The sequence below is a fragment of the Pyxicephalus adspersus genome, chromosome 6 (genome assembly GCF_032062135.1).
Source record: "Pyxicephalus adspersus chromosome 6, UCB_Pads_2.0, whole genome shotgun sequence".
Classification (NCBI taxonomy): Eukaryota; Metazoa; Chordata; class Amphibia; order Anura; family Pyxicephalidae; genus Pyxicephalus; species Pyxicephalus adspersus.
The window spans coordinates 77,137,910-77,165,329 of NC_092863.1; the positions used below are offsets into that span (position 1 = coordinate 77,137,910).

The 27,420-nt window shown below is 36.7% G+C and overlaps 1 long non-coding RNA gene across 3 annotated transcripts in view; it reads right to left on the reverse strand.

Annotated features, from left to right (window-relative positions):
• Nucleotides 1–946: 946 nt before the first annotated feature.
• Nucleotides 947–27,420, reverse strand: part of LOC140334124 (uncharacterized) — a 33,006-nt gene continuing 6,532 nt past the window's right edge. The window contains exons 2-6 of one of the 3 annotated variants that reach the window (XR_011921483.1): nucleotides 21,091–21,235; nucleotides 20,543–20,631; nucleotides 19,928–20,008; nucleotides 18,061–18,174; nucleotides 947–1,318 (exon numbers count right to left, since the gene is read on the reverse strand). This is a non-coding gene — a long non-coding RNA (uncharacterized lncRNA). The remainder of the gene's footprint in view (nucleotides 1,319–18,060; nucleotides 18,175–19,927; nucleotides 20,009–20,542; nucleotides 20,632–21,090; nucleotides 21,236–27,420) is intronic. The other 2 variants (XR_011921482.1, XR_011921484.1) reach the window with 2 other exon arrangements.

The following is a 27,420-nucleotide window of genomic DNA, read 5'->3' on the forward strand; positions in this document are numbered from 1 at the left end:
ACCTCTGCCATTCATTAGCTCTCCCTGCCTGGCAGACTCTCATAGCTATTGTAAAACATATCTCAAGCTAATGTCTGCAGCAAATGTTCACTATTTCTTATAGGAGATATATTACAGCCTACTGGGCTTTTGTCAGGTATTTCTATAATAAATTGATACAATTCTGCAGAACCTATTATACTGTAAATATGACAAAGTAATCCATAGTTCCCATGTCTACAGGGTATCCTAGATCAGCACCACTAGCGCCAGAGTGGATGCTAAATAGGCACCTGGGGATGCAGGCTACATGGAATGTGTGTGCCCAGACATTGAAACATTCAGCCCAGTTGATTTCTTGCTTATATAACTCATTTGAGAGTTGGCATTAGAGTGATATTTTAGACCCTGCAGGAAAGTATTATTATTATTTTAATTAATATTCAGTATTTATAAAGCGCCAACATAATATGTAGCACTGCACAATAAGTAGGGAAGGCAAGTGACAGATACAAACATTGACACAGAAGGAGGAGAGGACCTTGCCCAGAAGAGCTTACATTCTAAGAATAAAATAGTATTTTCAGTTTATGCAATCCAGTGACCTGCTACTTAATTTTCTTAATTTACTTTTTTCAGAGTATGCTTCTCTCTGGAACCCTCTTCCTCGTTCTCCTAAGCTTGTTCATACTTCACAGATCACTATACTTGTTCTATATACTTACCTGACTCAATTTCAAGATGCTTTTTTTGAATTGTAATAACTATAATTTATTGCACTTAATCTTCTTGTTACATTTGCTGGACATACATTTAGTAAGATGAAAATCGTATAAATTAGACCCTTGTTTGGACGGATTTCAATGAGTTGTTCCTAAGAACTACAGGCCTACAATATAAAACAGCAAATTTCTATGCAAAACAATGTACCGCTTTGACATTCAAAAATACTGACATAATCAGACCACCAGGGAAGTTAAGAAGATTTATTGTTGCAACAGAGAAAAAAAAATGCTTATCAGTTAAAGCACAGAGATTCCAACTAAAACAAGGAAATGCAACAATCTTTATAGACAAATAAAATCCCTCCTGTACAGGAGAATTTAAGCCGTTATTTAATTGTCATTAGGCAGATTGTCCAATTTTGTATAATCGTAAGTCCACTCAAGTATAATAGGTTACAAACAATTAATTGGGTGGATAACCCACGTGCCTACCATCTTGGATTGTTTTTCAAGCTGGTTGCAACTACAAGGGTCTCTTATCAGTCTTCAAGCCCATTCTGTGTTCAGCTTTTAGGGTCATCCCGCTGACTGTTTCTAGTTTCAGGTGCTACGCTCTGAAAACAATCAAACAAAGAAGTAACTATTCTTCATAGAAGCAGAATATATTTTATAATCTATATACAGACACCCTATATTTTTTTATCACACAGGTGACAAACTATTGAAACCAATAGATCAACTTTACATCCAGACAATTATTATTCTTTACAATGAGTTCAGTAATGGAAGCTTCCATTATCTGTCTGTATGGGTCCTCTTTAAAATTACCATGCATGTTACAATTACAATAATATTCAGAGTGGTAGTGCGTTTGTGGTGTGGTTACCGCTTCCTTGTGCCCTTGAACCACTTCAGAGGCAACATAATCGTCAGTAGTCATTATGGAAATTTTTACAGTAAGGGTTTAACATGTATGGTAAGCATTACAGAAAAAATTGGCTGGGCTCCATTCTCCCAGTCTGAGAGTATCTCTGCCTACAGGCTGGACATTATACTGCTGCCTTGTCTTAACACACTTGTCTTAAATGTGTGTTAGTGTGTGTTTTGAATGTGAGTTAGTGTATGTTTTAGCCACCTTTTTAACAAAAAATACACTGCAGTGCATTTATTTGGTGCGTGTCCATGTGCTCTTAACGTGCAGTAAAACTTGCTTTACACAGGGTGATAACACTAATGCACAAACAGCTTAAGACAATCATGACAATTCTATTTTGTGATCACACACATTTTTATAGTGGTGAATATTGTAAGCATATTTCTTGCAACAGAAATATCTTAAACAGCTGCCTGATAATAATTTCCAAGATGTGTTAGAAGAGATCACTGCAATTTAATCAGTAATAACATGGTACATTTATATGAGTGAGTCTGCAGATTGTCCTCGGGGATCATATGACAGTGAAGAGGTTAAATTATAGTTATCAGCAGAGATGATGAACTGACACCCTGTGCGCTATAATTGTACACCTTCCCTTCAAGTCTACCCTGCAAAATAAAAAGCAGGGAAGATGAAACTAATAACAGAGAGGATTATGATACTTTACTTGACTGATGTGTAGGCTAAAAGGGGACATTGTAATTATTAATGAAGCTAATAGGTTTGCAGAGCGATGTGCTATATTTGAGAAATCGCTTTGAGAGATAAAACTAGAACACTTGAGGGACTCTTTGTTCGAAGGTTATTGCTTAGTTAATCTGAGGGTAGATGTATTCCACAATTTTCCATGCTAATTGGCCACTGTGGACCCTGGTACATGGGAGCTTATGGCTGTTTCTGAGTATTAGTCTAACTTTGCAGTCAGTCCTACCATCTCTTTTGCTCCTATTTAATGCAGCTATGCTAACAAATAATATCGTTTTCCCTCAATGCATGCATGCATTCCCCTTCATTTCCCTGTAACCATTTAAGTAATTTAGTAAATGTGCAGATCTAATATTCTGTGTGTTTCAAGTACATAGTCATATCATTGTGCACAGTTGGTTATTAAAGCTAAGCTGGCTTACATTCTAGCTTCATAGATGTCCCCAGAGTTTTGGTACTGATATGTCCCTAATGAAGTTTATTGCCAACTATGAATCCAAACAAGGGATGTATTATTCACTAGCAGAATTGTTCATTGTAAAATAAACTGAAATTATAACAGCAAAAAGACTCTCCTAAAGGAAACCTGAGAAAAGTATGAAGGCCGCTACCATCTGCCTTCTTCTGAAGATGGTAATCGATGGGCTGTCTCTGGCATCAAAACATTTGGAGACATGCAAACCTGATATGACATTTGAGATACAACAATGTACTAGACTAAGCATATCACAAATATGAACATTAACCATTATTGTAGAATAGACCCCAACATCCTCCTTTCAGCCTTGCACTCCAGCCTTTCCTTTAGTCTTATACAGTTGTACAGGCTCTTTTGTATTGTAACTGCTTACTTTGATTTTACTGCACACTAGGGATGTCCCACCTTGAGTTTTAGAAGCTACAACAACTAAGAAAGTGCATGGCTGGAGTAAAAGGGAATGATGCTATACAGTGGGGCCCCTAGTAAGACAATGTTGTTACTTTGCCATTGGATTTTTTAAGTGGAATTTGAGTTTTTCCCACTACTGCATGCTAATTTGATAGAACACATCAATGTAAAAATGCCTCCCACTGTATTTCAATAATACAACACAGCCATGAGCAGTTCTGCTTGTCTACTGCACATGTCTATAATGTAGTAGGCATGTGTGCTGGGAAAGTTTTTCCAGCTAGTATGTGTTACAGTTGTACTGGAGTGCAGGGCATGGATATGTCCACTCTCCTTGATTTCATTCTGCATGTTTCCAGTACTTTCATCCTGATTTGAGTAGCATTTTCCTTATAAATACTGTAAAAAAAGTGTCTGCTTTGTGTCATTAAAGCATGGATAGCAGCAGCTGGGTGCCATTGTGCTGCTGTGCACACAGCGATCTTTACAACAGCAGCTATTCCAAAGGAGAAGAAAGTAAGAAAGCATTGTATAAGCATATAAAGTAGGGATCGTGGTGGGTTGTAATTAAGAACAACTGTCACAACAGTCAAGGAGAAAGGTAAGGAGTTTGAGGAGCAATACTATCCTGAATTTGTTGTAAATTAGCAGATCAAATATAATATAATAATAAATAGACTTCAGTTATAGCTGACCTTCAGATAAACCAATGACATTCAAAACTAGAAAACTTTAGAAAACACAGGAGATGGGCATTGGACTTGTCAATACAGTAATCCAAATTAACGAAGAAGCTTTGGCATTATCAGCAGATCAATGTGCACTAGTCAAATAGCTAATATTGTGACAAATCCAGGCCGAGCTTATTTTGTTGATGTTTGGAAAGAATGGAAAAGTTTGATCCCAAAATCAATATAAGAAGCTCAGTGTCGCACTTCAGTCAATCTATAGTTATTGTCTGGTTCTTTGAGGTGCCAATAGAGTTTCTCAGTTAGTGATATAAAAAAAAGGTGTGTTGTACACGATATACTATCCTAATATTATATAGCAATGGACAAGGAGTCAAGAAATGTAATATATGTTTACTATATAGACCTTTTTGTTTAGCTTAATATGTTATATTTCTTCTGCCTAAATAATGTGGATACTTTCTACTGGCTGTTTTGCAGTAGGCCCGGGTAATGATATAAGGACGAGTGACTTGAACTGCAGTACTGGAACGGTGGTAACCATACTTAGAACTGTTTCCCAACACAAATACTGCGTATGAAGTTACTTCAGAAGGCAATTTTTCAAGAGGCCAAAATCTACAATAAATTGTGTATGTGCAGTGGACCAAGTATCATAGTGGATAGGTTACTTGCAGGGGGTATTTGTAAAAAATGAAGAGGGGGCACGGTACTATCCATGTAAATGAGGCGAAGAAACTTCTCCTAGAGTGGTGTCATGATACCAAAACCTGCCCACTCGGGTTGTGTTCAGAGAGACAACACGTCGGCCACCCAAGCCTGCAATCTGTATGGGGGACATGGTCCGTGGCTCTGGCCGGGGCGCCTCTCCCAGTGGGGTCCTTCTCCTGGGGGGGGGGGGACAGGCCAGAGCCTTGAACCACTAAAGAATTATTTGAAAAATAAGAGTGGGCACTCCTGCCCATTACCGAAAAAAATGAGGGCACGGCATTCCCATCCTTGCCTGCCCCACTACACTTGTAGTTCTACAGCAGCGGCAGCATCAATGGCTCTCAAGGTAATTGTTTAAAAGGAGTGAATGGATAAGAAGGTTTAGTGTTTTTTAAACTGAAAATGCATAAAATAATAGCTTACCCTGGCTTGGGATTCTCAGATTTTCCCTCCCTTATTAGTTGTTTTTTAGTCTGCACACTGGATTAATGCATTTTGTGCTTTGATTGCATTGCTCCGAGAGACTCAGATGGCAGGGGCAGCATTGCCGCTTGAGGTTTAGGTGGTCCTTCTGAGCAGTAGAGCTGATGTGCCAACCTTTGATTGATTGGCTGTTCTGTGTACTGTGTACCCCCAGCTGAGCCATTTGTGTGCAGAAAGTAAATGGACAAATGCGACAAACTGATGGGCACAGCACTCTACATGTAAAATATAACAAGAATACCTTTACCATGTCATTATAAAACAAGCGATTTGAATTCTGTTTGCAAGAATAGGGTTTTTATAGCCAAGGTTTTTGTTTTTTTGTTAGTTCAGAATAGACTAATCTCCCAGCAGCATGGCTGTAGGTTGGCCATTTCAGCTCTCACTGTACACTCTTTATGGACAGAGCAGTTTTTTCACTTTTCATTACTTAAATATCAAAGTAATGCATAGATCGTTTTCCATTCCAAAACCCAAGGCTTTCTTTTTGTAATAATGTCTTGCAAAAAAAATCATTTTCTATGTAAGCCATAGCCCAAAGACATTTAAAGAAAAAAATGCACTTTTTACTACTTTCAATAGCGTTTTCTTTTAAAAAGTTACTGTCAAAAGTGTTACTATCAATAAAAAGTCTACATTTTAGTCTATCATTCTTCCCATTGATGATGATACTAAAAATACAATTCCGATACAATGCACTGCAAAATAATTCAAAACATTTTTTTTTGTATTTACTCCCAGATTTACTTCTCTACATTTCCTTTATTAAAAAAAAACCTAATTTTAACCAAAAACAACATTTGCCCATGCAAAAAATGAATCCCATAGAATGTACATTTGTTTTTCAATTCTACCTTAATTTACCCATTGAGTCATTTGCCCATAATATAAAAGATTCCTGGTTTCATGTTAAGAATGTTTATTTTAAAGAGAGTTGTTCCTTTCTTGCCGGGGTCTTTAAGCACTGGACCTTTTTTCAATACAGGTTTAGCATGTCAGTGTTTTTTTTCCTTTTTTTTATGTTCAAATTCATGTCATTTTTCTTTAAATCAGAGGGTTTCAAACTTTTCAAAATTTCTATATTCAAAGTTTCAAATCAAAGTATTGCAAGATAAACACTTTTTCAATGGCTGCCCATTGATGCAAAGTCCTTAAACATAATATTGTCATTAAAAAAAACTTATGGGAAAGATTTTTAGTACTGAGAAGTTTTTGGCTAGATTTCACATTACATGCAGAAATTAGTTAATAACTACTAATTGATCTATTTGCATTGGGACCTATCATGATGTATAAAATTTTCAAGTTAGCTACAGATCCACTTTATTATTTTTTTGTTCCTTAAATGGCATTGGGTACCCAATCCAGATAAATGGGGGCAGCAAGCATTTAGCCCTCCCTAATCCTCCACATACCAGGCCCCCAGGTACCTGACACCCCAGAAAATAGGAGTTCTTGGGTGGCAGAAAACGTGCAGCACCATCCCCCTCCTGGCCATACTGTCCCTACAACTTGTGTCCTAAATGGTTGTGGGGGTCTGCAGGAGGGTTTATTGGAACCTGGAAGCAATCTTTAATCCTGGGGTCCCCAGATATTACCAAATCACCACCATAGGAAAAAAATCAGAATCACCCTGGGATAAAATAAGCCTAGAAAAAAGAAATCAAACATAAGAATGTATCCTAATGATTTTTTTTTTAACCAAAATTTACTTTGCATGGTCCAACAGTGTCCAAAGCAGAGGTCTCACAGTGTCCCTCTGGAATGGCAGCTATCTGTCATACACGGAGGGGTGATCTGCCAGGCACTATGTAGGTACTCTGTAGGATCCTGTTTGGTTACATTATAATGTACAACTCATTACCAGGTAGTAACTGAATCCGTTACTTAGTCATTAACATAAGTCGTGCAACACCATTTGCCTAGCACCAGGGGAACTCTCACTCAATTACAGTGGCTATTACCAACGATACTTTAACATCGATATATGGAAAAACTACATGCTTTCCTATTTTTTTTTTTCTTTTCAGTGCTTTGCAATTAACTACAAAACTTGGCAGTCATATCAATTGTATTTTACACAAACCTCAACCATGGATATTCCTCTGAATTCAAAAGCAAAATGTACTTGAAAAAATAAAAACGTTACTGTATGTTTAAGAAAATTTTAAATAGGTTGAATCCTGTTGATTCTTGCTGAACAAATTTTGCAATTTTATTTACCTGGAAAACTTGGGAAAAAGCTCCAAGGCTTTTTTTTAATTTGTGTGTTTTAAAATGTTACATAGAAAACAAACCTAATATTTTATTAAATAGAAATAATATTAATATAAAATCATTAAAAAAATCGAGGAAGTAAATTGGGACTGACACAGGTAATTAGGAGTTGATAAGAGGTTAAATGGGAACTCTGATGTCATTAGTTTAGATTTGTTATTCTGTCCCAGAAAACATACCACCAGCACAAAATAGAGAAAAGATATAACAAGGTAAAGGTCCAAGTTTAATCCCCCTGGGCAAATAGAGAAGGAGAATCAGCCCAGATGGGACACAAAAAACAAAACAAAATAACTGGCAGAAGTTCTCACTTTAAATATTCTTCAAGGTTTTATTTATTTGTTTTTGTGTGAATATTCAGTTTAATAATCAATCATGCAGAAAAGAAAGTATTGCTCATTATGAATACCTAATTCTTTATGTTTTTTTTTTTATTTAACATCATTTTCAATGTTTCACAAAACAAGACAGAACTGAAGGAAAAACAAGTAGTAAATTACATGAACGCCTGCAACAAGTGCAATAATACAAGTCCAGTTTAAGGTTTTAATTTTAGTTTACAAATAAAATGTATTCTTAGATAAGATGCATTGAATGCATTATGTGATTTTACATTTTATAATTTGCTTTAAATCAATACCTGTTAGGTGATGTGCCATTTTTTGAGCACTCTTAAAGGACCTAGTTGAGCCCTGTGCCTAATGGACAGATCTATTCAGTGGTAAAGTGCAGGTAAAGATAAAGAACATAAGCTAAGTTGCACATGTTGCTCACAACAATGTGTTGAGTGTTCTATTTTGGGTGCTACTGATGGCTTGGAGCAGCATGGCCTGAATAATTTACTATTAAAGATAAAATAAAATTACCACATCCTTAACCTATGATACTGTACATATACCAAGTCTGAAAAAAACACATACCTAATGAGTTAATATAAAAATCTTTAAAAAAAATTATAATTATTAAGACTCTTTGTTTAGGAATAAGATTTCTAAACCACTAAAGACATCCTATTTCATGTAAATATAGTTTGCTTTTTCTGCACTGTGCAAAAATGTATTGACAAGCCACCTGCCCCTTTTTATTGGTGCTTTTCATTTGTCCCTTTTATTTGTTCCCCACAGAAACGTCTACACCTGGTTTAAAATAAAACAAAAATATAAATTGCATTGGCATCAATTAGGGTTCTGTTTTTTTCCCATCGTTCTATCCCTCTTGTTCTGCCTTTAATCCATATAGAGCAAGAGCAGCTGCATGTAAAAATTGGACCCGTCTGTTTACAATTGCTATAGTTACAATCCATTAATAATTAACAATTTCATCCCGTCAAATCCACCTTATCAGACAGCTCCAATTGTGTAACCATTCTCATACTTCATTTCTTGATCCAAAGCTTATGGTAAATTATTTAAGAAGTCCTTGGAGATTTGTAGCTTTATGAAGTTAAGGCCTGTGCCCATATGCTGTGAATTAGGAAACAGAGCTGAAAGGTGATCTTGAATATGTTACAGAAAAAAAATAGAAGTTCACAGCAAAAACATATGGACAATATAATAAAATATTAAGGACTCAGTCACAGTAACAGGACCTAATAAAACAAGCAGAACCCTTCACATGGCTCATTTATAATATGTCCCTTAAGGAATCTGCAGCAGTGCTATGTTTCCATCAGGGATACTGAAAGTGTTTGGCCTTGTTTAAATGGACACATTGCTTGTTCGTTCCATTACTTGAAGTATGCTTTGTTTACAGTGTACATATGGCTAAATCTGCAAGCCGAAACATATACACTAAGAAAAAGTATACTTAATACTTAGGTGTACGACCTACCTTCCAACTTTAGAACTTCAACTAAGAGGGACACCTGGGGATGGAGATAATATGGGGCGTTAATGAAGTGGTGCACAGAAATATTGGGCATGGTTTAAGGAACATAGCTAAATAGAGTCAGAGCCTGTGTTGTGTACACTCTACAGAGTCTATGGTCCTCCTTTCACTAACTACTCTATAATTACTGTGTTGTGAGTGAGACTCCAACTTACGTAAACCTAAAGTACCAATAAAACAAATAAATAAATCAAAACAAATATGGCTTATTTCTCTGTTACTATGCTATGTAAAGGCACATGTACAGCTAGTATTCTTCTTTGCTTTTAGGGTCTTTTCAGACTTCCACAGGCTTAACGTTCTACTACCAACTTAACCACACTCCCAACCACTCCCAATAAACTTAATGAGAGCAGTTGGAAAACATTGTACACACATGGCTTCAACTGCAATTTCTGGTGGATTATAGAGTGGTTCCTGAAAGTGATAAATTGTTTCTGGCTATGCAGTTACTTTTGCTTTTCTGGAGGAAGAATTGCACCTTAACCACATTCAACCTCATGCAGCCTAACAACAAAGTTGTTCTCCAACACTTACAGTTCAGTTCAAGGTAACTGACAAGCATATCCCCAAATATATATTCACCTCAATGAAATCTCCCAAAGAGTGAAACCATCCTTAGCAGTCCTGAAACATGCAGCTCTTGTGGGTCCCAGTCTTTACATAGAAGCAACCAGTAGGTTTCACTTTTCTTAACTAACAATTAGACAGATCTCCCAGCTGAGTGAATGAGCTAGGCTCTGAGCTCTGAGACCAGCAGACTTCTTACTAATTTCCCAAAATGACAGGGGTTCCCTCTACTTCTGTCTCCATATATTTATCTTAAAGGATAGAGTGACCTCAGTGGACGCCAATCTCAGCAATTGGTCTTTGGACAAACACCCCTCACTCAAGATTGTACAAGGTGATATTCCCAGTGACAGGGGAGGGTGACACTATGCGTTAGGAGAATCAGGACTTCAAAACCTTTTTTTTACAAAACAGATTCTAGGACCATGCACCCCCCCCCCATATTAAAAGGGTCTCACTTATATAGTGAGAGGCCTGCATTGTTTATTCTCTAGATTAATGTCTCTCTCAAGGTAGCTGCCAACCTTATACCTACCAATGACTTTCTGGAAACCCTGGAGGACTTTTAATTAAAGCCTGATGTATCTTGTAACCCCATTTTGGGAGACACGCTACAAAGGAAAGAAGTCAACGCTAGTTCTGAACATTCCAATTTGCCAAGGAAATGTTCCTGTATGACACAGCCCTTAGCTTCTCTATTTTAAAACACTGAACCAGCTCCTTGAATATTTAATTCTAAAACTATCTATGAACAGGTTATGTCGTATTAATCACTCGGGAGCTATTACAAAATACTGCATGTAACATAAAAAACATATGTCTAAGTGTATACTTTGTGCATGTAAACTAATCACTAATCGTTTTACAGACTTCCACAACAAATTTATTTTTGCATAGGTTCACCAGATGTGTATACATAACTCTATCCATAAAAGCACAGACCACACAGTGTTAGAAATAATGTTTTCCATAGAAGATAAATAATATTCCATCTGTACTCCTTCCTTTTTTTTAGATTTTAACAGTCCTGTCACATTTTTTTAAATATTTTATTAAAGTATTGATCTTAAAATTGTTTATTGTTGTAAGATGTTCATTATTTTTATTGCATGATTGCTTAGAGTTTACCTACAATACAGTAAAAGTAATGAGAGTTATGGATCACCTATCATATGTAGCAAGTCAAGGGTCCCCCTCTAAAGCTTGCTACCATGGGACAAGCTTTAAAATTCAGGCTGTGTCTGCTTGCTCAACATTCTCAACTGCATTCCCAACTGATCCTATTCAGATATAAAGAAGCGGTTGGAAACCACTTTGTGCAAATTTTTGCACAAGATCGTGTTTGATTTATTCACTGTAGGTTTGCGGCACAGTACCTGGAAATTATTTGTTGTTTCTGGATGTGTACAACACTCTGTAAAGTGTAGGAATACCTTCAGATACATTGCATTTACGGTCCCTATCCCTCCCTCTGCTTATTTACTGTAGTAGGACATCAGTATTCTGTCCAGATGTTTACTTCTTAATATCCTATCTAAAAAAATGTGATCACAACCTGTAATGCTGCAATCCGCAAAAATGCAAAAGCCCTCTAAAAACTAGTTTACAGTAAAATAAACATACAAAATATAATTTCTGTTTGCAGTCTCTATTACATCAACAGCACACATTTCTTTCCTACTAATCATTTGTCATAGACAGCGTGAAATATTACTTCTGGGTCACAGTGAATACTAGAAACATGGAAAGTTTTGCTACTATCATAGCGTAATAAAAGAAGCACTCCATAATCCACGAGCATCCAACTACAGCTATGTAGTCAATCTACCCGAAACTCTGATGTGCAGATCCAATATTGTGAAGAATAACTATAATTGTCACTATGCTTAAAAAATAAAGTAAGAGTTGACCTTAGCAAATAAAAGAAGTTTTAAACTAGTTTTATTCTCAGATTTGTATATTTATCCTTGAAGCCATATTTATATGTTATCATATGGGTTGCTAAAACTGCTGCAAATGACCTGCAATGACTAACACATCCAAAGGCAAAAAAAATATTTTTTTATAGTCTTTAAAACTTTGAGCACTGGGAATAAACAGGAACTGACATCCTAAACTGAGGAAGACTGCACTTATAGGCAAAAAGTCTCCAGCATCGATGTATCTGAAGTAACAGAGCACACCTGAATTTAATCTGTCTTGTTATTTACCAAACTATATAACCTTCAGATTGCTTTTATGAAGTACAAGCATCTGGTGACCTTTCCTGTGACCATGTCTTGTGTTCATCTCTTAGTTGAGCTGCATATTTCAGGCATTAATAATTATAGCTATAACATCTGATATAGTAATCCTAAAGTATACTGCTCTTTATAATAGGGTTAATGATCACTATATTGAGTACTGCCTTGTTTTAGTTCCAATAAAAAAACTTTATGTTCCATAAATAGAAAGTAAACCTGCAAGCATATGGAGTCTATGTGGTGTCTTGCTGTTTTTATTATAGCAGATTCACATTAATCTGAAATTCCCCAGTTCTCCAAAACTCACTTTGTATTTTGATGTTATCGTTACCAGTTTCTAGTTTGCCCTATCCCCGTATTACTGTGTTTTCCCCTTCCTATGCTGCACTGAATAGTCATATAATGAGTCAGATTTGCTTCATATGGAATTGCCTTTCGTTGGCATGGGATTAATGGTAAATTTCACTTTTCATTTGTGTTGAAAGAATTTTTATACATTGAAAGAATGATTTAGGAATACTAATGCAAAGGTGGTACCATATTATCAGAAAAAAGCTGTTTGTACTGAGCAACTGCTAAACATTTTCATTTATATTCAAAAACAGGATTTACAAGGGAAAGGGGACTTTTTAGGCATACAAATAATAGCCTATCAGAAAATGCCAGTAACTTTATTTCTATGGAAAATTCTAAAATTTCCATTGAAAATTAAAAGCTATCACAACAGCATATTCAGGGGACACGCGCAGTGACCCAGTAGTCTCATGATTTTGTTCACGCGTTTCGGAGATGTTCAGGATGCTTCCTTGGGAATTATTATGTATTTGCCTAAAAAGTCTACCTTTCCTCTATATTACAGTTTTTGAATTTATGTACTGAGTTGTGGCATGTGTCATCAAAATCTTTTATATAATAGGATAATAATTGTTTCTATTGCATTACTATAATATAAATAAATGCTGCTATGTTTATATTTTAAACTCAGTTATTATTGTTTGATACCTACTACTGAAACTCAGCAAATCTACAGTTATAGCAGGACTTTATAGGCCTATAGATATAAAAAAAATTAAAACATGTCTTTCTTCACATATCCATGTAGACAAAGACATATTGTGTAATCAATCACTAAAAAATAGTACAACTTTGAGAATGACAAAATTAAGTCATGACTGTACAAATCAAATAACAATGCAAAATTAGCATATATGAACTGAATAATACACATTGCCAACCAGCGTATGTTGGTGTGATCATCTTATATATCCCACTATATCAAAAGAGGACAGGCATGGAAAAGAAACCAAACAACTATATACACAACTATATATTATCACTCATGGAGGTGTCTACTATTAATCACTTATGCGGCAAATGTGGCCTAAAAGAGTAAAATGAGGGAATACATGGAAAGTATCCTATCCAAAGAAAAAATAGTGATAAATGTTGTTATTAGGGATGAGCAAGTGAATTTATTAAATTCGGTCTCGCGGCGAATTGGGCCGTTCTTGCTTAATAAACATGTAGGCGAGAATTGCTGTTGCCACCCTCTACTAGTAGTATGTGTTCTTGGATAGAGTTTCTCTATTCAAGAACACAGGAGTCCTGTGTTCCTCCTCTGAGAGGAGTATTGCGGCTGAATTTATGAATGTAGCCGTGAGAATCCTCCTCTCAGTGAGAGATAACCGGGCACTACAGGTCAGAATTAGGGCTTTCCCCCATTCTGACCTGTAGTGCCCCGGGATCACTCACAGACAGAAGATTCACATGGTTGTATTTATGAATTTTCGAAATTTCGCTGACCCATCGGAACTTCGAGGAAATTTTTGACAAAGTGTATGTTAAAAAAAAAGCCTTTTTCTAGTTTTTGATAAAGTTGAAGAGAATAGGAAGTGATTTGGGGATTTTATTGCTATCCTAGAAAGATTCACTCTTACTTTTTCTTAATCAAGTTTCACCAGATGGTAGGTGGGGGAAATTTGAAACAAGGATAAAAATCTGATGGATTGGAGCCTTCCTCTGCTCTACTTAATAAAAACATTTTTATATGGTATGTGTAACTTTATTATTTAAAGGGACACGATCTCTTTATGTGATAATGGAGTAAGTCTGTTCTTAGCTCTTGAGTAGTGTTTCCATAAATCAGTGTTTTTTGTGTCAAAGAATTCATATTTTGGTTAGCTTTGTTTCTCATCTGATTATCAGTTCGTTGCTCATATAGACTTACCTGCCTCAGGCAAGCTTGCATTCATGCATCGTGTTTACCATCACAGCCAAATGTTTTACAGTAAATGTACCTTGTATGTTACTTTTGATGTACTTGGAGCTGCTGCAGGGCATTTTTTTCTCATTTCAAAGACTATTTACTTTGTATGATTATATATTTTGTCTATCTACCCATCTATCTAAAAGCTTAGAATAATGGTAAAACTTCTAAAAAAACACTATTCACCGTGTTAATGACATATGACTATGATATTTATATTGTGAGCTCCTTTGAGAAACAGTGACATGACTTTGGACTCAGTAAAGCAACGCAGAAAATGTCAGCTTCATATAAATACATTTAAACTTAAAAAAAAAAATTGTCTATTATCTATCTGGTTGATTTTGTTTCAGAAAATTATGTGTATGGGTACCAGAAGGCTGCATCACATTTCCTAGCTGCATGATCTCAAAATGGAAATGGCAACCAATTGTGTGCAAATAATTTTAGCTACTGCTTCTCATGATATTTGTCTGTCTTGGGGATACCTGGCCCTGATTCTTCTTTCCATGATGCATGCTTGGTGAATTAACCACCTTGCCATTAAGCCCGACCTTCGTTCGGGCACAAAAAAATAGTTAACCCCGAGATTTTTCCGATCCATACTTACCTGGTCCCCCTGTGCTCATCCAGCGTCGTTTTCGTATTCCAGTGTTGTCCTCCGTCCAGCGTCGTCCGTCGATCTCCCTCTCCAGCGTCGGGTGCCAGCGGGACCGGTAAGATACCGGCCGGCATCTTACCTGGTCCCGCTGATCATCCGACGTCCTTCTCGTTCCAGCGCCGGATGATCTCTGAAGGGAGAAGCCGTCCGGCGGAGAAAAAATAGAAACTCATTCATTCATTTTGTATTGGATTCAATACAAACTCCTGTATTGAATCCAATACAAAATAATTCAAATAAATACAAAGTGTGTAATTGGTAAATTCAAACTGTCATTTTGTTTTGGATTGAATACAAACTCCCGTATCCAATCCAATACAAAAAATAAAAAAATAAAATAAAAGTAAATAACTTGGAAATTCAAATTCTTATTTTGTATTTGATTGGATACAAACTTGCGTATCCAATCCAATACAAAATAATATAAAATTAATACAAAGTACATAACTGGTAAATTCAAACGCTCATTTTATATTGGATTGAATACAAACTCCTGTATCCAATCCAATACAAAAAAATAAAAAAATAAAAAAAATAAAAGTAAATAACTTGGAAATTCAAATTCTTATTTTGTATTGGATTGGATACAAACTCCCGTATCCAATCAAATACAAAATAATTCAAAACAAACCCCAATAAATACAGAATCAAAGTTTTAAAAATTGCCACTTATTCCCTGGATGGCTAGTGTGTAACACTGTGTCTTATCTTACCTTTGCTGATCTTCGCCTAATTTTGACCATTTGCTGCCTGCTTTGACCTACCCTGGACTCCGACATCTCTGCCTGCCGCCTGCCCTGACCTCTGCCTGGACTCTGACATCTCCGCCTGCTTTGACCTCTGCTTGGACTCTGACATCTCTGCCTGGACCTGGACATCACGGCCTGCCTGACCCCTGCCATGGCTTCAAGCTTTGTTTATGTAGTCATGTTTAAGCTGATTTTTGTGTTTTTCCTTTAATTTTATTAAAAGTATTTTTTTTTTTTAAATGATTGTGTGTTTCAAACATTTTTTATATTCATAATATCTACTAGAACCCCTGTTCGGACATATTTCTGTAAGTTACAGGTCTACAATTTAAAAAAAAAATTTCATGAAAAACAGTGGATCACTTTTGGTACAGAAATCTAGACCTCAGTGTAACGCTCAGGAGGTTAAATCTGCTCAATATAAATGTAAACAAAATAAACATTTAAAAAAATCATTTTGTATCTGGACTGTATAAAGATTTCTAATTCTGTTCATCCACTATTTATATAGTTTTGCAAGATAGCACAGGCAAGAAGGTGCAGCAGCATGCTTTTTGAACGATAATTACATGGTAAGCCACCTGGCTCCTACCTATTCACAACCACAACACAAAACGTTTTAGAACTTACCCGAGTCTGCCATCCATGTTTATCACCCGTGACTCTTTGGCATTGATCCTGTATGGTTGCTGACAATCACTGCAAGGTATACCACTATCTTTTTCAGCCAAAGCAAACCTGACTGCTGGAAAACCATTATAAAGTGACCATATCACCCACACAATGGGCGTGTGTTTTAAGCTCTCCAAGCCTTGAGAGGCTTTCATACACTTTCATCATTGAAGCTGGGTGATCCAGTAAGCCTGGAAGGAATCTGTCCCAGGATTGAAAAAAAATTGCTAACAGATAGCAAATTAACTTTAGGAAATCCATTCCAGGTTTGCTGGATCGCCCAGCTTCACTGATGAAAGTGTATCCTCTGCAGCCTTGGTGAGCTTTAATAAATAAGTCCTAATGACAGGGACACCCAAAAATGTTCTGCAGTCAAGAAGATACGGTTCTGGTCCTGGTGTGTTATATGACCATTATTTACCACCCTGGCTGTCTGATTATATTAGTATTTTTAAATGTCAAAGCAGTACATTTGCCACCAGGTCCTGCCCCCCAGCGCACGGCCGCTGTACACTCTTAAGTCGCATGCCCGCCCGGCATCTCCCTTGCCGCACGTCCCGTAGGTTCACACGCTAATGCCGGGCGGGCATCGCCAGGCAATACAGATGCCGGGTGGGCATTGCCGGAGGAAGCCACAAGCTCGTGGGGACCAGGTAAGCCCTTTACAATTCTACTGCAAATGCAGCTCAGGGTTGCCTTTTTTGGTACTGAAAATTACCCCGAGCCACACTCGGGAATACACCGCAAGGGAGGTTAATGTATGTGGGCCTTTTGTCTAGACAGAAACTGTAAAAAAAATTATATATCTTTATTTTGTCTGTTAATTTTTTTAAAGGCATAGAGAAAAGCATTAAATTGAATTTTTGACTTGCATGGAATTCAGCTTTAAGATCTACATTCAACACAGACCAATTAGTGCTACCAGACTTAATCTAAATTGTTATCACCAGGCTGTCAGATGGAAGGTCAAATTTTCTGTCCAGGATGATTAATGCAAATCAATCCTGACTAAATGATCAATACTAAGTAATCAATCAGATCCCTTGAAATCACTGTAGATTTTATCTGACATTTATTAGTCATCACTCCCCAAAAGCCTATCACCTATTATGTCCTGCCTACTTATTAGCTATACTGTATATTAGTCCCTCATTATTCTTGCATAGTGAGGATGCTCACATATCAATGTCCCCCTCTGATGAGTGTCTGGAGCTAGTTCTAGATATGGATGTATTGGACCATAATATTTGTGATGGAGTGGTGATAATATCATATACAGACAAATATTGATGATAACCTACATTGACATCTAATTAAAAGATTCCCTTAGATGTAGCAGAACTGTCGGAGCAGAAGGGAATTTCAATCTCTTGCTGTTAATATGCAGATATTTTGCATGTTTCTTATTCTAAATTGATTTTTGTGAAAAATGAGCAAACATCAAGTGTACATGAGCTGAATGAGTCCAGCATGTTCTCCCTTGTATTACTCTCCAATTGTTCATGTATTTGTGCAAATTACTAGGTACTATCTCATGCAGCATTAAATAGCCTGTTCTAGTTAAATAATGAGTTTCCAGAAAGCTTTTATATGGCACACAGACACAGAAATGTTTACCTCTATTTTCCATTATAACTGAGCATGCTTCACCTGGCTCAAAGTGAAATTGGATCCGAACTCAATAACATTATTAGTAGAGGGAGGAGGTGTTTTCTGACAATTCAAGAAACCCTGCAAATAATTGTACATCACGAAAATTGTTCAATACTTAACTCAGTCGAATTCTAGACATTGACAATAAAAGATACTCTACAGCATGTCTGGAAAATCCTTCCCTGCCATTTGCCATGTTGTCTTATCTTCTATTGAACTTTGAGTTAACTATCTACATCAGCCTTTCTCATCCTTTTTACCTCATGGAAACCCTAAATATTTTTGGGTCCCAGGAAACCCCTGCTTTTTGGGGTTTCGTGGCAAAAAGACTCTCAATGGGGTGGCTGGTGGAAATAAAGCCCCCCACCCTTTCAGTACCTTGGGGGCTATAATAACACCTTTAGAAACAACTAAAAACATCACTAGAGTCATGTGGCTCCTCCAAGTGGCATTGGCCTTAGAACTAAGCAGGCTTTAATAAATTGGAGGACAGTCAGCAACAGTACAAGGAACCCTCAGCAATGTCTGGAGGAATCCTGGGGTTCTATTGTGGGGCAGGCTTAGCAGTACTGCAATGTGTTGTTAAAGTTTGTGAAGCTCTTATTAGCTGAATAAATGGCATGTTCTTACTGTGTACTATAGCTGTTGATGGAGCCTCATATATTTAGCGATAATATTTTTGTATCATAAGCAATAGTGTTATATGTGTGAGAATAAATTATAATACACAATGGTAGAATTGCATAATGTTGGCGTGCCACCATCAATCCATATCCTTAAAATGGCATTGTTCATTCTGACATAAGGTTGACCCTTAGGCTAGGTACACATGAGCAATTGTTCTCATCTGATAATTGGCTCAGGGCCGATATCGGACGAGAATCTGGAGGGTGTACAGTGCTCGTCTTCCATTGTCCAAACGAGGCTCCAAGCAGATCCATGGTCCATGGACAATGAACGATTGTAATGCAAGTGAAGGGAGAGAAAGCGCAGTGGTGTGCCCCTCCGTTGTTCTCCCCTCCCCACTCCATAGAGCAGAACGGTGGTGTATGTACAGAACTCATTCATGCTTTGTGCAGTCATTAGTCGGTGGAAAGGATCGCTTTCGCTGTGAAAGATCCTTTCCAATGAAAATGATTGCACTTGTGTAAATAGCCTAAGTCGGACGGGCCATAGGTACCCCAGTTGTTCCCTGGAAGTGTGTGAATTACAAAATTGGCTAAATGGAATTTCTCTGGCAACTAAAAGAGTTGACATTTAGATGGTTCAGTGGTGTATTTTTTTCTTTCAATAACGATGACAGATGTTCTACAAGCCTCCTTAAGTAAAGGAGGCGTAATGTGTTGAAGAGATAATTGTTTTACTTTGCTGCATGAGGAGCTTAGTCTTTTATAAAGTTTTACAATACATATAACACTTTTGAGGACATGAACTTATTCAAACAGGGGAAAATTACACCAATCAGATACAGTTTTAGAACCCACACAAGGCTCTTAAATATATATGTATGAACAAGAAATGTGATAGTGCAAACCAAGGCAATCTTCTTTACACTTTAGTGTAATACAACAAATCTCCTTCAATCTCACACTGGTTATTAAAACTGTAAATCAACAAAACCTTTTTATTTGTAGAACCAAAAAAACATCAATGTCAATAAAATATATTATTGTATTAACAATAGGTGATACCCCTTGCTGAGGGACTGTAAATAAGAAAATAATAAAAACAGAAAAAATATTCTAATGTAAATTTCAATTCCAGGTTGCACACCCTTCAGTTCTATGAAATTCCTGTTTTTTTCTCTTTTTTTCATGTTTAATATACATACCCATTCTGAATTTACTTCTGGTAGGTCACTTGATGTGTTTGGTCCTCTTCATTTCCTTCTTTTCTTTGGAGGTATAAGATCCTAAATGTGGTATAAAACATTCTTTACTTAATGACCTTTAACAACATCTAGGAAATGTAATTGTTAAACTGGGGTTGGCCTTTAATTTTTTGTGACACAAAATGGATACAGAAACAATAACAATAGTGGGGGAAAACTTAAAACGTACCTAAACTCAGGAATTTCACTTGACATAAAATGGTGGACAAAAATTCTGTTGTTTGTTTTTTCTTTTAAGTGGTGCAGCACCAACCCCTAATTCCCAGCCTAGGGGATTGAGAATGAATGGGAGCACAAAGCCTCCCGGGATACCTATGTCACGCATCCCAGGAGGCTCTTGGGTGCTCATTTCGAGACCCGATGCAGGACACTCCGGGATGGATCTGACTGCCCTGCAGTTTAGGGTGAAGGTAAGAGTATTGAAGGTAAGTGTATTTTTTATTTTTTTTGGCAGTTTTCAGTTTATTTCCTCTTTAAATGTAGGGCAAAGGAAATTGCAACATTTAAGCAAATTAATAGATTCACTTTAATTATCCCTTCCACAGTAATACATACTCAAATCTTCTTTGCTTTTCTTTGCTCTTTCACCACATTGGCCAAATACAGGTTCCCTTTCAGTTTTGTTAATCCGGCACCTTGTAAAACTGTATAATATTGCAATAAAAATGTTAAATATAACCACCTATTTCCAAGAAGAAAGGGTGACCTGAGCCTACTGAAACTAGTTTATGTGTCTACTCTCTCATATCATCTTCAGTTTCTACTTTCTTCTATCTACTTTCATACATTCTTAAAAGGACACTTATTTCTTGCTGTAGAAGGTCAGTGTTTTTTAAAGCATCTGCGTGCTGGCCATTGATGAACTCATCATAGTTGGTATTAAAGAAAGACTCACAGCATGACAAAAAAAAATAAAAAAAGATTATTCACAAGAATCAGCCTAATATCTCGGTGAAGCACATTTCTTTGAGCAATTAACATGTGATGAAAAATGTATAAGCAAAGGTAACCTTCAGTGAAATGTCAAAACAATTAAGGCACACCTATCATCAAGTACAAATACCCTACATTAATACCAGTACATGAAGACTGTAAATACCTACCTTTCCCGATGTCTGAACTGTCGCCAAACGGTGGTTTGATGCTGAAAACTGGTCCCTTCTTGGTCAATAGTGAAACTTGCACTCCGAGGAGTGTTTTATATTTCAAATGCTGATTTCCAAGTGCTTATGACAAACATATGCATGCCTATTGTAAAAACAAAACAAAAAATACATTTGATTCCTTTTATTCTGCTGTGGTATAAATCCAACCATATATTCTTTGCATTTAATAAATGTATGCATGCTTGTAATCATTAATTTTTAGTATTCTGAAAGACATAATAACAAACCTGTCTGTTGCTTTCTGTTACAGGCCTTAAGATACCTCTTAACGTTTCCAATCCTCCTCTGCTTAACATCACATATTGTATTTACTTTATTATGCATAAATCATATATAACTGTTTAGGGATAATTTTGAAAAACATTGAAATACAGAATTTCCTCAACCCAATTGAAGGATAATATACTTCCCAATTACAATGCCCAGTTACACATTTTTGAAGAGCTCCCTTTCAGTTGTAGGTCGGCTTTTGCCCACCTCTATTTATTCTCCTTCAACAATAGTAAGGAGGGCAGTATATATTGTAACAGTATTTACAACCTTTTGGGACTGGTAGTTGGAGTGTGGTGAGCTTTAATGTACTTTTACTGAATTCCTATTGATACCCCTTTGATATACTAAACATTTTAGGCCTGATTTATTAAAGCTCTCCAAGGCTGGAGAGAATACACTTTCATCAGTGAAGCTGGGTGATCCAGCAAACCTGGAATAGATTTCTAGGCATTTGCTATTTGCTAGCAATTGTTTTGAATCCTGGACCACATGCATTCCTGGTTTGCTGGATGACCCAGCTTACTGATGAAAGTGTCCTTTCCAGCCTATCTGCATGGATTATGCATGTTCTCCCCGTATTTGCATGGGTTTCCTCTGGGTACTCTCACATTCCAAAAAGAAACATGTAGTTAGGTTATTTGACTTCCTCCAAAAATTAAACTGGTAGGTAGGGACAATAGATTGGGAGCCAATTAGAGGGACAGTTGGTGACATGACTATGTAAAGCGCTGCATAATATGTTGCTATATGAATACTAGATAATAATAATAATGATGTGGCTTTTCTCAATAGACTGTTATGTCTATGAAATTGTCTTCCACAGGTTTAGTAGATGGTATTGATATAGACTAGGCTTCCTATACCCCTAAGCCACATAGCAGCTGCATGAAATACTATGGCTGTAATTACTCCTTTGTGTTTAAGGTAAAACCAAAACTTCCCAGTAGCTTTCATATCCTTATATCCTTGCAATCGAAGATTGCCCCTCTAATTAATGAGCCTGGTTGGAAGAGATGTTGACTTCAAAATGATGACGATGATATAATTGCCTACTTTATAACTTATACACACTTGTAGTTTTTATACATGGCTCTTGTATGGTGAAGAAGAATTGATAGTTAATGGAATTAGATGTTGTCCCACAGCCATTCATACCATTAGTAAAAGTCTCAGAATGAAATAATACTGCCTATATTTGGGATGTACTTTATCATTGATGAATACATTTCCACCAAAAGTGAAAGCTTTGTTTTACTTTTTTTTAAATTAAAAAAAATAATAATGTGGAGTTCTCAAAAGGGCTTCTAGCTTAGCACCCCAAGCGTACAGGCAGAGTGAACATACAACAGATTGATTCGTGCCAATAATTGTAAAACATCCCCTAACCTCTGTTTATCACATTCAGTTTCTGTAAAATAAAGAGAGATTCAGAGGAAAAGTGGATTTTCACATATTTATTTTGTGTCAAGGAAACAACTGATTGACTCCAATAATTAACAGGTCTGCTTTTTCTGCTTCTAAATCTTTCTAGTATATTGGTCTGAAATCTAAAGTTGTTCTATGAGACTATAGGGTGAATAGCCAAGCTTATGTAATTATAATTATATGTAATATTTTTTAAAATGTTTGTTATGTTCCCATACCCAGCAAAGTACATAATGTTACAATACCCCCATTAAAAATGAACTATTATGTATATAATTTCAAACTTCAGTAGTTCAGTAAATATACAGTTTCAACAAATAGACGCACTGTTGTTTAATTGCACCATTTATATAAGATATTTAAGTACTTTGGCTGCAATAAAAGTACATATATAAGACGGTATTAAACCCAGGACACAATATTTATGTCTGCATGGAAAAGTCACACAATATTTATTGGCTAAGTTCTTTTTCCAAATGCTATCTCCAGATTTAATGGCCAACACTTATCTGGCTGGAGACCAATGAGCAGTTTTACATTGACTCTGGAGAATAAATTAGCCACAGGAAACTCTGACATTATACAGAAATGATACTTTACACAATAGCAGGATAACTGAGCACATCAATTACAATATAATAGTCCTTTCAAAGATTACAAAGCTTAATTGTGTTTTGTTTTTTTCTGTGTACTATTCAGCGGTTTCCTTTTTTTTTAAAGAAACTACTCATATTATAATTCCATGGCTCTAATCAAGCTTTGATAATGTCTCCCAAAGCAGGCCGGGATTTGTGAGTGGAAGGCTCACCTGATTTAAAGGTAAAGAGCAATCTACACTTCACTAAGGATAATCACACACATAAATTTCCAGTCTTAACTGACTGAAATAACTTCTCTTGAAATATCATTTTTAGGAAAGCAATTCTGACAGCTGGCTGCTATATAATATGGGGCGTTTGAGGTATATATAATAAAAATACAACTTTTTTACACATGCCCACCTCTTTCAATACAAGATATTTAGAAAATTTACCAATGTCATTTATTCATAATCCATGCATAATCTAAGATTCAAAATGTAGCATCACTACTGGGTCACAAAGATTGCTTTTATCTTTGTTGATAATGAAAAGAGGATTTGAGTGACCCAATCACCTTATGGACAAGCATTTTTTATATATCATGTCCCAAATACTGCTTCTCTATACAAGGCATTGCAGCCACCATGATATTGTGACAAAATAGTGATCTTACATTTGCAATCTTGGATTGTAACTACTATTTCTTCTTGGTCATAAGATAATAATGATAGGTAGTGATTACCAATATAATTATGTAAAATCTAGTGTCACCTCTACACAGGGCAGAGTGGTGAACCCTCTGTGTCACCAGCCCAGTGGGTGGAGATGTGCACAGGGTGCAGAATCTAAGCAGGACTTTCCAGAGCCTCTAGAGGTGAGGATGTTGTGTGGCGAGCTGCTACCAGGTTGTGGCCCCTGTATCCACCAAGGCAGGTGTCTGCTAACTAGCAGAAACAAAGCGCAGGAAGAGCCAGAGAATGGTCAGAAAGGCCAAAGGTCAGAGCAGGCAGCAATCAGGAATAGTGAGGAATTAAGCCAGAGTCGTTACACAAATAAGTTAGGAACAGGAGGTGCACACTGGAACAGGAACTCCTTGTCCAGGCAACTTCCTGTGTCATATGGGAAATTCATGTGATGAATTTGAATCATGTGAGCTGCAGACTCCTAACCCACCAGCAGAGGGAGTGCTGGTGAAGAGACAGTCTCAGATGGCGTTCACATGCCTGCCAGTAGATGGAGTGTGTCTGTAGAACACTTCAGTCCTCTGAAGCAAAGGAGGAGCTGATTGAAAGTCACATGACCTGGACCAGGAAGTGACCAGAGAGTTGGATCCTGAAGCAGAGTTGGTGCTGGCAGCAGGGGAGCGCAAGGTGGGTGAGCTTGAAGCAAGCACACAACACCTGGACTTGGGGGGGTCTGTGGCATCTAGTTTATAGATTAATTATCTTCTGTTTAGAGAGCCACACAAATGAAACAGGTCTTTGCCTATTCACCCCAAGCAGTTCTCATTCTGTAGGCATAAAGACCTGATCGTTTTACCATGGAGGAAGGGTTTGAATGTAAATCCAATATCAGGCATACAGTAGGAAAAATGTTGTGTGTGTTATATTATTGGTAAAGTGGTGCTAAAATGAAGGGGCCATTACTACAAACACACAAAGAGAAACAACATAAGGAAAGCAGTGGTTGCCAATAGCTCATCTTGCTGATATTACTTCATACCCATGAACCCATGTTTGGTTTTCATACTTCCCTCTATTCAAAACTTGATTCTACCTATTTTCAAGCAAAATTCCCCTAATAATAATAACCACAAATCTAATTTGCCCAAGTGAAAACACAATACTCCAAAATTAGCCAATTGTCTGTTTGTTAATAGAAAATACCTTTCCTGTACTATTCATCTTATTTCTTACTAAAAAAATACCATTATCTTGCCTTTTAGCTGGCGTTTGTCCCCTTTTTTTTAAATACAATTTTTATTATTTTTTACAAAGCTGAAATATTCCTTCCATGTCTCCGGATCTCTGATTTCCTAAATTTTTTTTTGCATTGTTAGATTTCCTATGCCAGTACTTGGATTCCTATGGTCTTTAACTGCAGTTTGCCCTATCACCCCTAAAAATGGGAAAAACATAAAACCAAAGGTTACCTTCCATAGACTTACTGGCATATTTGATGAGGGTCCAGGACATGTTTGGTTTTAAAAATGGGGAATCCTGCCCAAAAATACAGACCAAATTCTGAAGACAAATTAGCCTTTATATTATTCTTGTTTTTCATTTTTCATATTTTTAATGTTTTATTGATATACTCCTAAAAGTTTTGACTCATATGCAGTTTAAATTTGCTACTAAGTTTTTTCCATCAGTAGAAAGTTGGTATAGAGTCTTATTGGTATTGCTACTGTTCATTATGTGTCTTGTTAACCAAGCTTGTATTAATTTAAAAAACAGAAATATAAGTTTGCTGGTTTTCTGAAATACCACATAGTTGTATCTCATGCGTGGTAATGCTTTCTGAGGGATTTTAAGGGAGTTTCTTTCATAGCAGTAAATTGAGTAAAGTTTAAATTTCTTTTTTAATACTCTGACCTTTGGTCAGTTGTTCCCAATAAGTTAGAACTTTGGGGTATTTCCTTATCTATGGTTTGAATATGAGCTGACCAGCTGACTTACCAAACCGTTAATTGTCAGTTTTAAAATAATGAGCAGTATTGATATAAATTAATTTATAATTACTGTAAATAAAACTGTCCCACTCCTGTACCCATTGGTGGCCAAGAAGAAGGTGGGTTTCTTTATGAAGTTTGTTTATGAAACTTCCTTTATTGATGCTCTTTCTGACGCTCCCGTTGGTTGCACACCATCTCACAGCCAGTAGGGAAAGGGATTCCGAAAGGTTGCCATTACCTAGACGAGTGTATCTCAACCAGGGTTTTGGTTCTTCCAGAGCTTGCAAGGGGTTCATTGAGCAATGAGAAGTTTGTGCCTCTCAGGTTATCTGTATGAGTGGCAACTTTCCCCCTTGCCAACATTGTAGGAGGCATTCTTCCTACTGGCCACCACGCCAACGTACCATGAGCTGTGGATATAGTAAATAAAGTAGGGGTTCCCTGAAGATCTGAAAGTTTTTTTTAATGGATTCCCCCATGTTAAAAAGGTTGAGAAACATTGAAATAGACACTGAGTTTTTAAGTCTAAACAGAAAGTACCGCTAGATACCTATTTAACACCCAACAACTCATGGACTGCAGGTCTAGTTTTCAGTGGCAATTGAGTGAGGGGGTATCTCTACTCAGGGCCAACAGCCTAACATATATTATTTGCATTTCTCCATTGCCTCCTAGCCCAATCCTTCCCTTATAGTCTATAATCTAATCAGACACAGTATCTATACCATTTCCCTAAAAAATTAATAGCATAAATTCATTTTTAAAGGCTGAATGTACTGTTCTAAGTTTTTAGTTGATGGTAGCATGTTACAGGTACTAAACGAGATTGGATAGCTGCACCAACCCAGAAAGGGGCAAATCGGCATAGCACCTGTGGTCCCCAAGGGCCAATTAATTGGAGGCACTGATGCTTAGAAAATATAACTATCCTGTTCTTTCAGATAAAGCAGGCACTCTGCTCCTCAGATACCACAGGTGGTCGACAGCACATTGGTAGCCTGCAGAGGGTGAAAAAAAACTTTAATGTGGTCATCCAAAGATCACACACACTCTAATTTTCACGCCCTTAGGAGTACCTATACATTCTAATTCTCTGAACATTTCAAAGATTCGGCTATGTAAGGACACGCTAAGAAAGTTTAAATTATATCGGCTTCAGTACAGAGAATATTACTATCATCTTTCTCTGTGCAGTGTAATTTCATTTTTTAATTATGTAGCTCTTTGGCTAGTCACATAAACACTAGTTTATTTTAGTTTTTACTTGCTTTTGCTTTATTACTTATACTTTATGTGTGATGATACAATCTCACA